Genomic DNA, 16487 nt, shown 5'->3' with positions numbered 1-16487 from the left:
TAATTCTAAAGGTTAAGGAATTTTGTGAAGCAGAAGACATGGGACTCATTGTCAGGTCAGAACCGGGAGGAGAAAAATATATGGAAGGATACCCACAACTCAAGGAAATGCTACAGAAGGCTGGATGGCTCAAATTCATTGAAAAAATTGATGGTTTTCATAAAGAGATCACAAAATCTTTTGCTAGATCTTTTGATGGTACAGAGGTAGAAATTGGAGATATTAATTTTGTAGTAATAGAATCGTTCATAATAGAGGCTACAGAACTTCCAAGACATGTTGAAATATGGTTCGAAAAGAAGGAATTCCACAGTGAATCATGGAAAGTAATCCTCAGGAACCCAGGTATGGATGTCTCTGTTTTTAGAAAAGGAATTCCCATTTCAACTCTTAAAAGTAAATGGAGGAGCATGCTTTTGATATTACAGAAATTTATCACCTGTGAGGGGAGATTCAGGTGCATGTATGTCTACCATATACATTTACTAATGAATTTCCTATAAAATGGAGAAATCAATCTTCCTTTATTCTTGCTAAATAGTTTAAGAAGGATGGCATCAAATGTGCAGAAGAAAATGGAGTTGATAGACACAACCATGTACCATCATGGGTTGATAAATATACTGATTGAGTTTCATTTAAAAGGCATAGGAGATACCTGGGAGGATTTCCTCATTAGAAATCATTTTCAAGAAGCACCAGAGTCACCCAAAGAAGATAATGTTAGAAAAAGTAGAAGAAAGAAGATTGGTATAACCATTAAAGACAAACCTGAGTCTTCATCACAGAAAGATGATGAAAAATTAATATCTGAAGAACTGATAGAAATTAGGAAACAAATCATAGCAAGAGGAAAATATCACAGAGAAAGAGAATGTAAGTCATCCACAACTTAGAATGAGCTCTAGACTCCAAGGATTGGCAAAGAAAACACTGTCAAAAGGGACAAAGTTCATAAAATTAGAAGAGGAAACCCCATAAACTTCTCTTTTAAACATCTCTTCTGCACACAATCCTCAAAATTCTGTTGACCATCATTTTGAAGGTAGCCCAAGTAGAAGATCTCCAGGCATAGACCCAATACAACAACAAATATATGATTATATAGAATCAATGGAGAAGAAAAGTGCCTCAATGAATCTAGAACCCTCTGTCAATCCACAAGAACCTCTAATTGACTCTCTCAAATAGGAAATTTATGAATTAGAGATATTGAACAAACATATCAAAAAGGAGAATGAAACCTTGAGGTAACAAAGTAAATTGGACAAGGCTATTCATGATAATACCATTCTGCATTTAGGACTGTGGTATAAGAAAAATAGGATGTTGAAAAGAAAGAATAGAAGTCTGAACATAACAGTCACCAGCCTCAAACACGGGCTTCTTATGAGGAAACCAAGAATGAAAATCACTTCAAAGAAGAGCAAAATAAGGAAATTAGATGTACTAGCAGAAGTGTTTGAGAAAATGCATTAGGAAAGAAGAACTCACATTTTTTGGAAATTGCATGAGGAAATGTAATGATTTTGAAGTGGGGGTATGTTGAAACTCAGAATTACCTTCCTCTTGACATTTGTTCTCACCTTTTTCTCTTGATTTCTCACAAGACTACATATCCAATCAATGATAAATGCTATATTTTGTCTTAGGAAAGCATTAAAATGATCACCATATTATATTTTCATGTTCCTGCTATTTTAATAGATTTTTTGAAAATTAGCTACATAACACAGCCTATTCTATAGCTAACTATGGGTTCCGTAGCTACTCTCATGGTTTGGCAGGTTACAGATGTCAAATGAAGAACTAGGCCACATGGGCATCTCCAGAATCATCTCAACATGGATTCTATCCTACTCACTTGGTCCAGATCAACAGAAAAGCATGCCTAAAGTCATGGTCAAAGATGGAGTCAAATACGTTATCTAGTAGCAATAGGACTCTAGATATTTCGTATTTAATCAGGAGTCTAATAGTTATGTTGAAGATTTAATGCGGATTAAGCCACTTGTAGCTGATCAGAAGTTGAACAGTTAATGCAGATTAGGCCACCTGTAGTTGTTCAAGAAGTTTGACAGTGTCATTACAATTCGAATTAAGCCATTTGTAGCATGTATTTCTATAAACAATCATGATAGATTCGGATCAAGCCACCTGTAACAAGATTTTATCTTAGATAGTTATGTTGTTTTTCTATAAATATTGGTTAAATGAGACCGAGAAGTAGTTAGAAGCTAGAAGGGATTACAGGCTTTTTGTTAAAAACTCTGTTCAGACTTCATTTTGTTGATAATACAAACTTTGTTTTGTCAATGGTGGTTTAAAAGTGCATCTTTAATTAGCTGTCATCTAGCCACATCAGTTGCATAGGGCCCCAACATTGAAGGAGGTTTTTCACTTGTTGTTTTCATTTTAATTTCTACTATGTTTTCTGCAAGTCCATTTTCTCTAGTTTTGTTTCATTTCAGTTTGTAACCAATAGTGTGAGGATAAAAATCACAACTGTGCAAGTCTTATTCTTCTGAGATATTGTATGAGAAATGACTGAATGAAAAATGAAGAAATGAGAATACATAGTTGCTTAACTTCTTACTATTTCGATTACTCATTTTCTTAGCATAGAACTGTCAATTATCTGTATTAATAGATGTTCTCAAAACCATTTCGAAATAATGAAAATTCTAACTTAATTGGTTGAATATCTAATTCATGCAATGATTGAGCTTACTCAGCATACTGTCATTTTTACAATCTGTCATCTTTTCTTTTCTGTTTTCAGGTCATTATTTAGTTGCATCACTTGACATTCCAAAAAATCATTTCAAGGAGATTGATTCTATCATGTTCCAAAATTGAATGGTTGAATGGCTAAATGAATGCAATTATTGAATTACCTTCTGCATCAGTATTACTTTTGGTTGTAAGAATTATATCCATGGATTAGGACTAAATGGTAGACAAGATAAATACTATGTTTCTCTTATTAGGTCCTAACTAGTTAAAATGATTCTTGGTCCATTTTTAGGAGATTAGACTAACTTAGGAAACTATCCTTCCTTTAAAAACTCATTAGATCCATGTAAATTTCTCATAGATTTTATATTATTAGACATCAAAGAACAAAAACCCCCAAAACAAACACAAAAATACAAAACAACGAAGTAAGAGAAAAGTTAACTAAGAACATATATTGCATCACACTTCATCAGTCTACGAACCTCGAATGATAATTCATGCAAGCAATTTAGGACACTAAATTGAATAAACAACACCTATCAACATGATTCTATAGCGAAAGGCAAAAAGAAATCTTTTGCTCAGGAGTTAGCTAGTCCCTTCAGAGAGGAAATAAAAAATAACTTTCTAGACACATTTCTCTTATCTGATACAATTTACACAACATATTTTGGTTCTAAATCTTGGTATACCATCTATGAGCTTTTCAAAGAGGAACTACCATATAATATGGAAGATGCACCAACAGTCACAACAATTGACCAGGATGGTTTGAATTCTTATACAACAACAATAAGTGACACCATGAGATCTCAAATTCATAAGATTGCAGCACAACCAAGGTTACTCCCGTACATGGATATGATACATTGGGTTGTTGAAGAAGACGATATTAACAAGTGACTATTTGTTACTTGAAAAGGAATTATAGTTGGCTCCTTCCGCCCCAAGAGCATTTGTGGTATTGTTCATCTATCAAAACCCCAATTTGAATATAATGCAAAGTTTATGGAGCAATTTGTTAAGAAATGATGTGAGGTAAGTAAGGAAAAGTTACCCCGAATGATTAGAGTTCAGATGCATAACTCCAATAAGTTTAAAGAATAATATTAAGGGAAATATTCAATTGCTTCCCTTCTGTCCCCCTTTTTTTACATTGCTTCTATGCTTTTTTCTTTACATGCCAAATAAAATACTTCACAGTTCCCAAAGGATTGGATCCCTCTTATTGAGGATGCTCCTCAGGGCTATGTCTTTGACTAGGCTCAAATTTTATCAGATAACATGGCTATTCATATTCTTTATTTCCGGTCAGAAAATATTGTTTATAGTGTGCTGCCGATTTACCTGTTGGCATATTTTATTGGTTCCCTTTATATATCTCTATATTTTCCATGATTTATTTCTCAATAAATCACCTAACCTCTTTTGGAGGAAAGTTTAATTTCAAATTTTGAAGAGGATACACTACCATAGGTCAAGGAATTATTGAAAACTTGGATAGATGAAAGAACAAATTTTGTTAAGAGGGTTGAACAATTATAAAAGGTAAATATTGAGTTGAGATGGCAATTTTAATTAAACCTCATGACCATTGGAGAGTTATTAAGACTAACTTATTTGACTACTCAAATGTTACCACTTCTTCAAGCTTATGTTTTCAACTGCCAATTAAATATAAGACTTCGTTCTCAAGAGTTGGCACCTATTCTACAGAGCTATCAATAATGGAAAGAAAGCTATTGGATTGACATTATCTTTAATTCATTTGATTTGATGTATATTTTTCCATATGTAATTATTTTACTATTTTATGCAAACTTTGTTTTGGTTTAGTTGAGAGATTATCAGAGACTTAGTTTCTCCCTTCATTTTGTAAAAACTATATATAACATTCTCGAACTTATGCAAAGGGTTCTGAATTTTGGAAAAGGGGATATGTTGCACTATTTTAATCAATTCCTTTTACTAACATACCTAAACCACCTTGATTTCAGCATGCAAAGATAGAGAGTAGATTTGGTACTTTTATCTCCTTTGTTTTCTGTTCATTCCTAAGGGAATCGATATATATATATATATATATATATATATATATATATATATATATATATATATATAGATATATATATATATATATATAGATATGAAGTGAAATATTTTCAATTTTACATTGTTTTCATCGATTCAATCATAGTCACTATTGATGTGTGAGGATCTATTTGTTTCTAAGTACATTGAACGTTTTAGCATTATCTCATATGTGATTGTGTTCAACATTAAGTTGATTAAATATTTAATCAAATTAATATCCTTTGTACCTTGAGAATACTTATTTTCATTCTTATATCATTATCTTTTTTTGACATATGCATTATAATACCTGGGTAGAATAGATTATAAGTTAGATGGTATATTAGTTTATATTGGTTTTTCCTTTGTTGTAGAGACAAACCCACTTTCATTTATTCCTTTTCCGCTTTCACATAATCCTTACCTTATAGGTAACTAGTCTCATCTAAACCAGTCATAACCAACATTCGCAATGAAAAGAGTCTAACTTGGGAATATGACCTGGTGGTATCCCAAATGTTTATGATGTCATTTTTGGCCATCAACACTTTTTGCGCTAAAAGGACAGTCATTTGATAGTGAATGGAAAAAAATATCTCAAAGAAAATTTGTTAGTCATTCTAAGGGTAAGTCATTGCCGTTAGTCTTTCCTCCAACTTATAGATCTCATTCTCATTCCCCACCTTCTAGATCTAAAGTTGTTGAGCCCTTTCATACATCTCCTACCCTTATGAGAAGATCATTTAGTGAACCATCTACAACCACAAATTTACCTATCGAATCCCCTGAGTCTCCAGAAATTCAAAGTATCATACAAATTATTGATTGATTTTCCATTTCTAGTGAACAGTTAGAAGAACCATAAGCTTTAGAAGGAAGTGTGACCTCTTCATTCAAAGGTTCACAAATATTAACAAGAGCTCAAAGTGAAAAACTATGAGTTAAACCACTCGAATTACCTTTAGATACTCGCTGCAGGAAGAAACATATTTCATCCACTAGTTCATATGTGATTGAGAATATCCCTTCCACTTCTCCTCCTCCCACACCTACTTGTCCCTCATTCACTCAATAATCACAAACCCCTCCATATTATACTTCAACCACTCCTTCTAACCTTATTCACCCAATAACTACTTGTTATTTAGTTCCATCATCATCTATTGTTACTTCCTTCACTATTTATGATAACATCACTATAGTTACTTCCACTGTTCCTACGAAAAGGGAAAACAAACCTGGGAAGACCCCAAGAGTTGTAGTTATTTCCCCTCCTTTACATACTCTTCCTCAACATCTAGAGAGATGACCTTACCTAAGTATAATCTTAATGACAACCTTCCAACAAAATAGTACATTAACAATTTCATGTTATCAATCAATCTTAACAATGTTTCTGAAGAAGATGTTGTATGTAGGCTCTTTCCTTATAAATTCGAAGGTGTACCTAGATCATAATACTTATCTTTTCCTCCTAAGTTAATTAATGGCTGGGGTACTTTTCAAGAATTATTTCTTAAAAAATTTGTAGATGACAAATCCCGTGCTTCTTTAAATGATTTGTCTAATATTAAGATTGTACCTAATGAAAAGATCGAATATTTTAACTCCATTTTAGAAAAAATTGATAAGATCTCTGGTACCACTAGGCCAGGTGAAGAGGTACGTGTTGATTGGTACATAAATGCTCTTTCTTCTTAAATAGATATGTTTGTAGATATAACACAAAATAACACACTTATAGATAATATGAATGAAGCTTTGGCAGTTGAAAAGAGGATGTTTGCACTCGAAAGGAAAACTCTTGCTAAGAAAAAGAAACCTTCCAAGGTAATTAAATTCAAAGATGAACCGAAGAAGAAAATCAATAAGGATCCATTCGAAATGGAAGGACTAAAAAAGGTTCTCAACAGATTATCTAATGAAATGGTTGAATTGAAGAAACGGTTAGTTGAAAGTTCCTCTTATAAACGATCCTTTAGACCTATTGGGACACAATAGGCTTCCCCTCCTACACAGTCTCCAACTCAAATATTAGTTATTGATGATGATGATGATGAGATGATGAAGAAGAATAATAAGTTCAATCATTCAAAGAAATAGAAGAGGAGGAAATATCTGAAGCTATTGCTCATTGGGATGATATTCTTCCCAAATATGATGAAGAAGAGGAAGAAGCTCTTCCTATCACAACTATAAGTTAAAGTTTTGCAAATAAACCTTCCACAAGTCAAAAGGCTAGAAATGGTTCCTCTCTAGAAAAAAGTACATTTAAGAAAGCTTCTAATCAGACTTCTAGTCCTTCATCTAATTTTCCTAAAGCTTCATCAGATCCTTCCTCATCTAAAACCATGATAGTATATGATAATATCGAAGATAACATTGTTGAAGACAAGTAGAAGAAAAAGGAAAATATATCTATCTATGAAGTTCGTAAGTTGAAACAACAACAAAAATTGTTATTGAAAGCTTTAAATGCATTTTCAAATTCTCCTTTGTCATCAACTATTGTCACAACTAACACTTGTAAGAATAAAACTAAGTGGAAACCTCTTCAGATAAAATCAGTCCAATATATGCCATTCTCATTGGGGACTGATCAAATTTGCATACACCACCCTTCCTTTTAACTTTTGAAGTCTTTAATAAAAATGTTCATAATTGCCTAGTTGATTATGGTGCTTCATCGAATATTATGCCTTATTTAGTATGTTTAAAATTAAATTTTAAGCCTCATAAATCAACTACTTAAAAAATTGAATTAGAAAAAAAAATTAAGGTCTTGGGTGAGATGAATGATGTTTTAATTAGATTGTTATCTAATGCTACGGTTTTCCAAATCATTGATATTTTAGTTACTGATATTCCTGAATTTTATGGTCTGATACTTCGTAGAGATTGCTTGGAGAAATTGAAGGGATACTTTACTACCAATTGGTCACACCTTTGGTTATCTTATAATGGTAATCCTAACCAAATTAGAATTAGTAGGGAAAAACACATGAAGTATACGACGACTAATTTGGAGGAAAAAAATGAACGAATTGCCTTCACAAATAAAATTTTATGGAATTATTTTGTTGAATCTTTCTTCAGAAATTTCCTTGCCCAATCATCTCCTTATCCTCTTTATTCTTTCTCATCACAAATTCAAAAAATTTCACAAATAGATACATCTCGATGTGTAAATATTGTAGAATTTCGTATAAATGATCCTATAAATAATCCTATAGATAATTTGTTTTGGACTCTTTACTTTGATGGATCAAAGTCCAATGATGGTGTAGGTTTAGGTTGTGTCCTTGTTAGCCTTGAAAATGAATATACCATGCTTACCAATAGGTTGGAATTTGATTGTACAAATAATGTGGCCAAATATGAGGCATGTATGCAGGGTTTGCAGAAAGCCATCAATTTAGATGTTAAATATTTGAAGGTCTTTGGAGATTCATAAATTGTGATCAAATAGGTAAGAAACACTATCCACTTTGTTTCTAATCATCTGAAGTACTATCAACAATTATTTTAGGACTTGAAATATCATTTTATTACATTAAATATTTTCCCTATTCGTAGACTGCAGAATTAAAGTGTAGACCTATGTGCTAATGTCACTTCTAAATTAATTCCCCCTGAATACTTTAGTCTTGAAATTTTTTCTATTAAATTTATTTTTCGTCCATCAATCCCTAATAACATCACCAACTAGTGATTTTTTAATGATGATGTGGACATCATTAGATTTCTTAGCTTAGAACGGACCTATGATGGTCAAATTATTAATGAAGACTAACATGAAAAGGAGTTGAACAAATCCTTAGAGGAAAATAAGACTGAAAACACATTGTGTAAATCGATGGTTAAATTGGAATATATTTATGACCTTAAAGATATATTCAAGCATCCAATCAACTAAAAGATTCAAAGCTCATCATTAAGGTTTGAAGTCATTAAGATGGGAACTGAAGAGAAACCTCAGAATATCAATCTAGGTCTTGATCTTTCTCGTTATGAAAGACTTGGCTTTCATCTACTTACAAGGCACAAATATGTGTTTTCTTGGAGTTATTATGATGTCAAAACACACGACACTTCAATTATACAACATACAATTTCAACGCTACCAAATGTGAAGCCAATTTATAAAAGGCTTAGAAAGATTCACCCTAATCTTGAGCCACAAATTAAAACCGAACTAAATAAATTGTTAAGGGCCAAGATAATTTTTCCTGTTTGACATTCTAAATGGTTTTCTAATCTAGTTCATGTAAGAAAGAAAAATAGTGATATTAGAATTTGTATCGATTTTAGAAATATGAATAAAGTTTATGAGAAAGATAACTTTCCTCTTCCACCAATGGATTATATTTTACAATCAGTTATTGGATTAGAATTAATGTCTTTCTTAGAATTTGTTTTTCATGTTATAATCAAATATTGGTGCATCCTAGTGACAGATTGAAGACCTCTTTTCGGACCAAGTGGAGAACTTATGCATATCAAAAAATTACATTTAGTTTGATCAATGCAGGTGAAACATTCTAAAGAGCCATGGACATTTCATTTAGAGGACTCATTAATAAATTAATAGTAATTTACCTTGATGATATTACTCTATATTCTAGGGAATGAGGTAATCATTTGCATGACCTAAAATATATCTTTGAATGATGTAGAAAGTATGGTATCTCTTTGAACTCGAAGAAATATTTCTTTGCTCTAACTAAAGGAAAACTATTAGGATATGATGTTTCAAAGGGGGGAATAACAATTGATCATAATAGGGTAAAGGCAATTTCTGAAGTAGCTCTTCCCCATAATAGGAGATCTATGTAGTCTTTTCTAGGTCAAATCAATTTCATAAAACATTTTATTCGATATTTTTCATGAATAATTTTACCCTCACAAAACATGATAAAAAAGAATGCAATATTCAAATGGGGGAAAATCAAGAAAAATGCGTTTGATTTTATTAAACAAGAAATCATACAAGCTTTGTCCCTATCTTCTCATGATTATTCTAAATAATTCATCTTATATACTTTTGCTTCTAACAAGTCTTATGTTGCAGTTTTAATGCAAAAGAATGATGAAGGAACATAAAAGAATGATGAAGGAGCATAAAAACCAATAGCTTTTAATAGTGAAGAATTACAATCGGAAGAGATGAAGTATTCTAAAGTCGAGAAGTAGGCCTATGCAGTCTTCAAGTTAGTCAGACATTTCAGACCCTTTATGTTGAAATCACATACACAGTAATTGTACCATATTCAACAATGAGTAATTTATTAATATAAAGAGATATTGGTGAGAAAAGAGAAAATTGGGTCATTGGTCTCCAAGAGTATGACTTAGAAATAAATTATGCAAAGATTGTGCAAGGGCACGGTTTGTGTAAATTGGTTACTAGTTCTATTGGCTCTTTATCAGAAAAAGTCTTAGATGAACAAGAATACATACAATAGGTATGTTCCATGACCTTTGATTCACAATATGTAGACTCAATTTATTTTTTGAATCATGGTCATGCTCCTACTGAATTAGATCCAAATTGAAAAAGAGTGCTAAGGCTGAAAGAAAATCAATACCTACTTGTTAATGGAATTCTTGTCAGAAAAAATTATGATTATGTGTAGCATAGATGTCTAGATAAGGTTGAAGATGGAAACGTTTTGCAAGAAATGCATAATGGACCTGTTGGAGTACATTATGGAGGAGACAGAGTATGAATTCATGAATTGTTGAACTATTTTACAGAGTGATTTTTTTAAGAAATGCATAATGAACCTATTGGAGGAAATTATGAAAAAAACAGAGTATGAATTCATGAATTATTTTACACAATGAGTTTTTTTTTTAAAGGAGATAAAGAACTTGTTTTTTTTAAGATAGGGAACTTGTTTTTCTTCAAAACAAAGAATGATTTTGAAAAAAAAAAAGATCAAACACAGGGATTGGAGAGCAATAAAAAATTTTGTTAAAATATTTTTATGATCTTTGTATAAGAAGAATTTGTTTTCACAAAATAAATCATTCATCTTACAGTAGAACAGAGAGTTATTTCATGTTTACATTTAAGCAATTTCTTGTTATAGATCCAAATAATTATTGTTGTTTTAAATTATCCTGTGAAGAAGGCGAGGCAATTATCCTCTAAAGAAGACGAGATTCCTGAGAATAACAACCAACAACACGAGCCTTTTAGGGGATGGAGACAATGAGCTTCCCAATTTTATATGCTTCTCATTCTGTTTGGTTTCCCCTTGTTCAGTGCTCCTTACCCAAAACATGAATGTTCAAACCCCATGGAGCTTGTTGCTATCCATATGATCTCTAAAGGAGTCGATAATGCAATTGTGAAGGTGTTTCTGTACCCAGGTTCTCTCTTCTCCATGTTGGAGGCTATTGTTTCTAAGGATGAACCAATTGGCCTACCTGATTTGGAATCATTGCTAGACGGCATTATGACAAGCATAAAAGATAAAGGGAAAAACAATACAACTTTTGAACTGGGTTTAATTATTGGAAGCTATTTATGTCTTGCTAGAACTATTACTTGTGTTCTTGGGCCTGCCACTTTTAGTTCTTTTGGACCTTTGGTCATTTTGTGGTTTGTCTACAAAGCTGGTGTGACACGTGAAGATTTTTATTTGTTGCCTATGTTTTCAGTCACGTTTTTCTTTTTGTGCTCTCAGTGGAGTAAAATTTCTAGGTAAAGCTCCTAGAGGAATTGATAGTCTAGGCCCCTTTGGTGACTCATCTAGTAATAATGAGAAATCGAGTTCACCAAGCAGTGACAAAAGGGGAAATCAAGATAAAATGTAATTTCATTTAAGTCAACTATTGGGCTAGTTGTGAAGATCGAAATTATTTCATGGGGGAAGAAACTATGAGGTCTTCTCTTTTCTTTGATGCTATGTATTTTGTATAATTTAAAATTGATATATGGTTTTGCTTACTAATAGAAAGTTCAAGCTTGAGGAAAAAAAAAAATTGAATTGCCCAAGGACAGAATATCTGTAGGTTGATTTATGTTTCCAGAATTTGATTTTTGAGAAGGGTAGTGACCAGAAGATTATTTTCTGAGGTATTTTTCCAGAAAATGATTTCTGAAAAAGATTATTTAAAAAATGATTTCTGAGGAAGATTATTTAAAAAAAAAAAAAAAAATTTGAGGTACTGAAGAATCAGGGTATTTTCCAAAAAGGTGTTTTCAAAGCATTAAAACAAAGCCTTCTCTCCACAAGTAGCAAAAACAGAGGTAGTGTCTCAGCTCAGAAATTTGACATTACAAGTTCAAGAATTTTTCCTTATTTTCAGTGGCCAAAAATTTGCCACTGATAGGTGAAGAATACTACAAAGAGCAACACTTTAAAGAGAAAAGATGGAAGTTCTTTTTAGAAAAACAAAGAAAAGAAAGGAGAAAAAGTAAAGAATTCCATCTACAAGGAAGGAGACAAAAATACATGAAGGCATAGATATCCTTTTACAGGTAGCTCAACAGGAAGCTTCATCTTCAAGGGTCAGAGCCATAGGTACATCAGCAGGCCAGTCAACATATAGGGATAGAAGATCAAAGAGATAGAGGCAAACAGGAGGACATGCTTGAAAATCAACAAGGGGGAGATGTTGGCCCTCGATTTTGTTCAAATATTTCTTATTAAAATCCACCTAACTTCCATCATTTTCCACTTTATACCATCCAAGTATGACCTATTTTGACATTATTATTCATATTTAGGCAAATAAACTATGTTTTTCAATTTTTAGACATTTTTGCAAAAATTGGGTTTTAAGTATTTTTGGACAGGACTAAAAATTCCTGTAATGGTTTCATTGAGGTCATACTTGCAGGAAACCTAGGCACGAACTGAGAAAATTTCTAGAAATATTGGGAACTAAGAATGGACGTGTTCCTATTGGTTTGGTCAAACTGAGCTTATACATGCCCGGTCAAAGCTGCTCAAACAGGACTAGTCATTCAGGAAATCCCTAGGAAATAAGCCAAATTTAGGATTTTATGGGATTTTCTAAATTTTGAGTGATTGGATGGATGAGATCAACCTGAATAGATAGGATTAGGATAGACATAGATATTAGAGACATTTTAGTTAATTTTGTTTCATATTTCTCTATTTAAGCCAAGAATATTGAAGGCATGAACATGTAGAATTTGTATAACTTCATTTTGAGATTTTTGAACTTTGTGAGTTAATCAAAGAGACCAATTCCATCTTATTTTTCTGTTGTTCTATATGGTGAATGTTTGATTGAGTTTCAGTAGATGAGAAATACTTTCAGTGTTCAAGGCAAGGGTGGACAACCCCCATACCGAGCTAAGTGCACTTTCTAGTTAATTTAAGTTGCAATTTCCTGAACTGGTTTTATTTCATTTTTAATCAATTAATTAGATGTATGATGATATGTTATGATTGATAATGAATCTTAATATTAACTCTAATCTCCATATGAATGGTCAAACCAGTGTTTAATTTAAACTCTCCTTCTATCTGATCAGAGATTAGTACTAGAATTCATCTTTCTTGCTTTTAAGTGATTTTCTGAATTTCCAGTTTTCTAACAATGGCATTAATGATGAATGAATTTATAATGAAGAACAACAAGGACCTCCTTATTTAGGAACCTCTTCTATTATTTTTTATGCATCTTGAGTTGTTTTTCATTAGTGATTTTGATCTATATTCATGAAGTAGTATTGTAGAAGAAGGTCAATCTGGTTCTCCTAAGTTAGGAGCCACTTCTCTTGCTTATTAAATATTGAATTAGAAATTATTTAGTTAAACTTTATATTTTTAATATGCATTTCTTTCAATATTTATATTTCATCTTCTAAAATTGGCTACAACTGAAATCCATATATTTGGGACATGCTTCCAAGCTTACAAGCCTGAATTGATAATTAAATACTTGTGTTAATTTACCTAGTAAATTGGTCCAACACCAATATTAGGAAAACACCTTATAGGAATAGATGTGGGAAGCAGTTGGTCCTCTACCCGACCTTTCTCTGGACAACTCTGCTTGTGGGGATGAGATTTTGTCAAGTAAGAGGTTTAGAGAAGAATCTTCAGCGAAAATCACATAGAGATAATTTTTGTCGACGCGTTTCGAACCAACCAGTGTGGTTCATCGTCAGGACAAGTTGAATGAGCAGATCTTGCTATGCAATATAAATAGATCGGGCAGAATATCCTCTCTGCACCTTTTAAGAAATGCCAGAAGTTGGAAGGCCATATGAAATAGTATATGTAAGATTGTTTGAGGATTTAGATCACCTATAGGCTAGAGGTCTCTTTCTTTGATAGGACACATTTTCTTGTATTAGAGTAACATCATTAAAATAGTTAGTTTACACTTGGCACCATTGCACTAGGTGTTCGCTTGTTGTTTGTTTCTCTTTTATTCCTATCATTTCTCTTTAGTCTAGACACCATAGCTCCTCTAAGGCATTTTTCGCATTGAATTTTGAGGGCTTCACCCTCAATTCCCACTAGGACATAGAACTCTTACCCGTCGAGTTAAAGTTCATCATCCCAGTCCTCCTTAATGTCATCATTCTGATTTTGATTTTGATTCTATTGATTCATCCCCTTCATCCTCTGATTCCACGTCTTCTCAACCCCATATCGCCATCAAGTTAGGCACTAATGTGGGTGAAGGAACCCAGGTGCTAACCAGGGTGCCCCCACTAGCGAAACCACAAACAATGTGGTCACTCCTACTCCCTTACTTCTTTTTGTAGCTAGTTTAAGTCTCCCATATTTTAACCACCTTATCAATGATCCTCTTCTCCACGATCCCACATGGCCAAAAATTCCTACTAAACTCCCTTCAGATGTCCCAAAGTTTTAAGGTAATCCTAGAGAAGATCCAACTAATCATGTTCACTCCTTCCATATATGGTGTTCATGCAATTCTATCACTAAAGACTCCATTCATCTTCAGTTGTTCCAACACACACTCACTAAAGTTGCTGCTAAGTGGTATGTCGACCAACCTAGAGCAACCCATTCCACTTTAGTGACTCTTGCAACAACCTTTCTTTCATATTCCCAGTTACCTCTCTATTATGATACTGTCACTGAACTGTTGACTCTTTCCATCTTGTCACCCACCTTTCCAACCATGTTCAAGAATGGCATAGAAGGATGAGCATCTGCAGAGCTCCTGACTTCAAAGACCAAGTCTATATGACTTTGTTACTTAGATCGGTGTTTTCCCCAATTGCAAAATATGTTGCATCACAATTTCCTCAATATGAGGAAGAAGCACTCTAAATTGCTCTCAAATTTGATTTGATTTATGCCTAATCAAGTTATGTTTACATTATCATCCCCAATCTGCCTTGCCCTGGTGTTACTAACACATTGGGGGAATCTCATTCTGCAGATGGAATAGTTGGAACGATATCTCACCCTCAGTGATATGCTCCACCTCATATGATTTATGGCCACCCTTAGGGAGGGACTAGTTCCATGAACAATTTTCCCTCCCCCAATCCTCATGAGGGCAATCCTTATTCAGGTCCTACCATGCCATATGCATATCCCCATCTGTATCAATAGATTCCAGGGCTAATTGTTTCTCTTCCTTCTTATACCAATGTTTCCCCATATCCTTATTATTAGTATGCATATCCTAACACTCTAGCCTCTTTGGCACCAGTGCCCCAGCCCCCCATGCTCGCTCTCCCCCCATTACAGCAACCACCTCCTCCGTAAGGAAAAGTGTATGCTTAGCACAGTGGACCCAATCCACCTAACCACAAGAAAAGGAACAAGGGGAAGGGTAATAGGAACCAATAGATGCAAGGTAATGAAGGCAGTTAGAGTCCTGCACCCAATGTCCCTCAGGGTACTAAACCTAATCCCATAACCGAGCAACAGGGCAATCAACCCAAGAATAACAAGAATTTTCATACAAATAAACCTTGTGCCTTTTATGAATCCTATGTTCTTTATATCCATAAGTGTCCTCAACAAGCATGGGAAGCTCAAGCAGCTTCTCGAGGATCGCAACCCACCACTCCTCCTCCTCCTCCTACTTCATCTCAACCATTCATGCATACTAACCCTATTTCTCAACAAGGACACATAGTTTCCCAACCTACACAAGGTTAAATAGCTCAACCAACTCCACCATCTAGCCAACATGATTATCAGATTCTTATGATGAATTCTTGTGAGGTAAATAACAAGAAAGTCAATCTCCAGAGTTGATCGCGCCAATATGACAAGGCACCTGCTAAGTCTGTGACTGAGTCCCAACCCAAAGTGTCTACTAAGCCTCTATTGCCACCCAAAAGTACCTTACAGATCCCTCAACCTAATGTTGAAGTCATACCTAAGCTCCCCAAAGGTCCATTACGTCGAAATGTTGCTTCCGTCAAAGCCGCCCTCACATATAACATAGTAGATGACTTGGTGCAGTCCCCTGCCACCATGTCAACGTTGCAAGTCCTCCATACGTGCCCGTCACAATGAAAATATATACTATATTCTTTGGGTGCCTTATATCCTCAAGGTAATTAAATGATTGTCTTTCATGTTGACATGTCGGAAAATCCTCCCTTACCTTCATCCATTGCTTTTCAAATTCTAGTCTCCATTCAAAATGCCATTATTCAGTGATGTATCATTGATGAAGGTGCATCC

At 33.7% G+C, this 16487-nt stretch overlaps 1 pseudogene; it reads left to right on the top strand.

Moving 5' to 3' along the window:
• The window catches only part of LOC149213967 (uncharacterized), a 143553-nt pseudogene extending 131916 nt beyond the window's left edge, over nt 1-11637 (top strand).
• The last annotated feature ends 4850 nt before the right edge of the window (nt 11638-16487 follow it).

The sequence above is a fragment of the Pinus tabuliformis genome, chromosome 1_1, assembly GCF_031772625.1.
Source record: "Pinus tabuliformis cultivar Carrire ecotype Pingquan chromosome 1_1, CPIR1, whole genome shotgun sequence".
In the NCBI taxonomy this organism is placed as follows: Eukaryota; Viridiplantae; Streptophyta; class Pinopsida; order Pinales; family Pinaceae; genus Pinus; species Pinus tabuliformis.
Note: the sequence above shows the minus strand (reverse complement) of the source record. Positions and strands in the feature narration are given on the sequence as shown.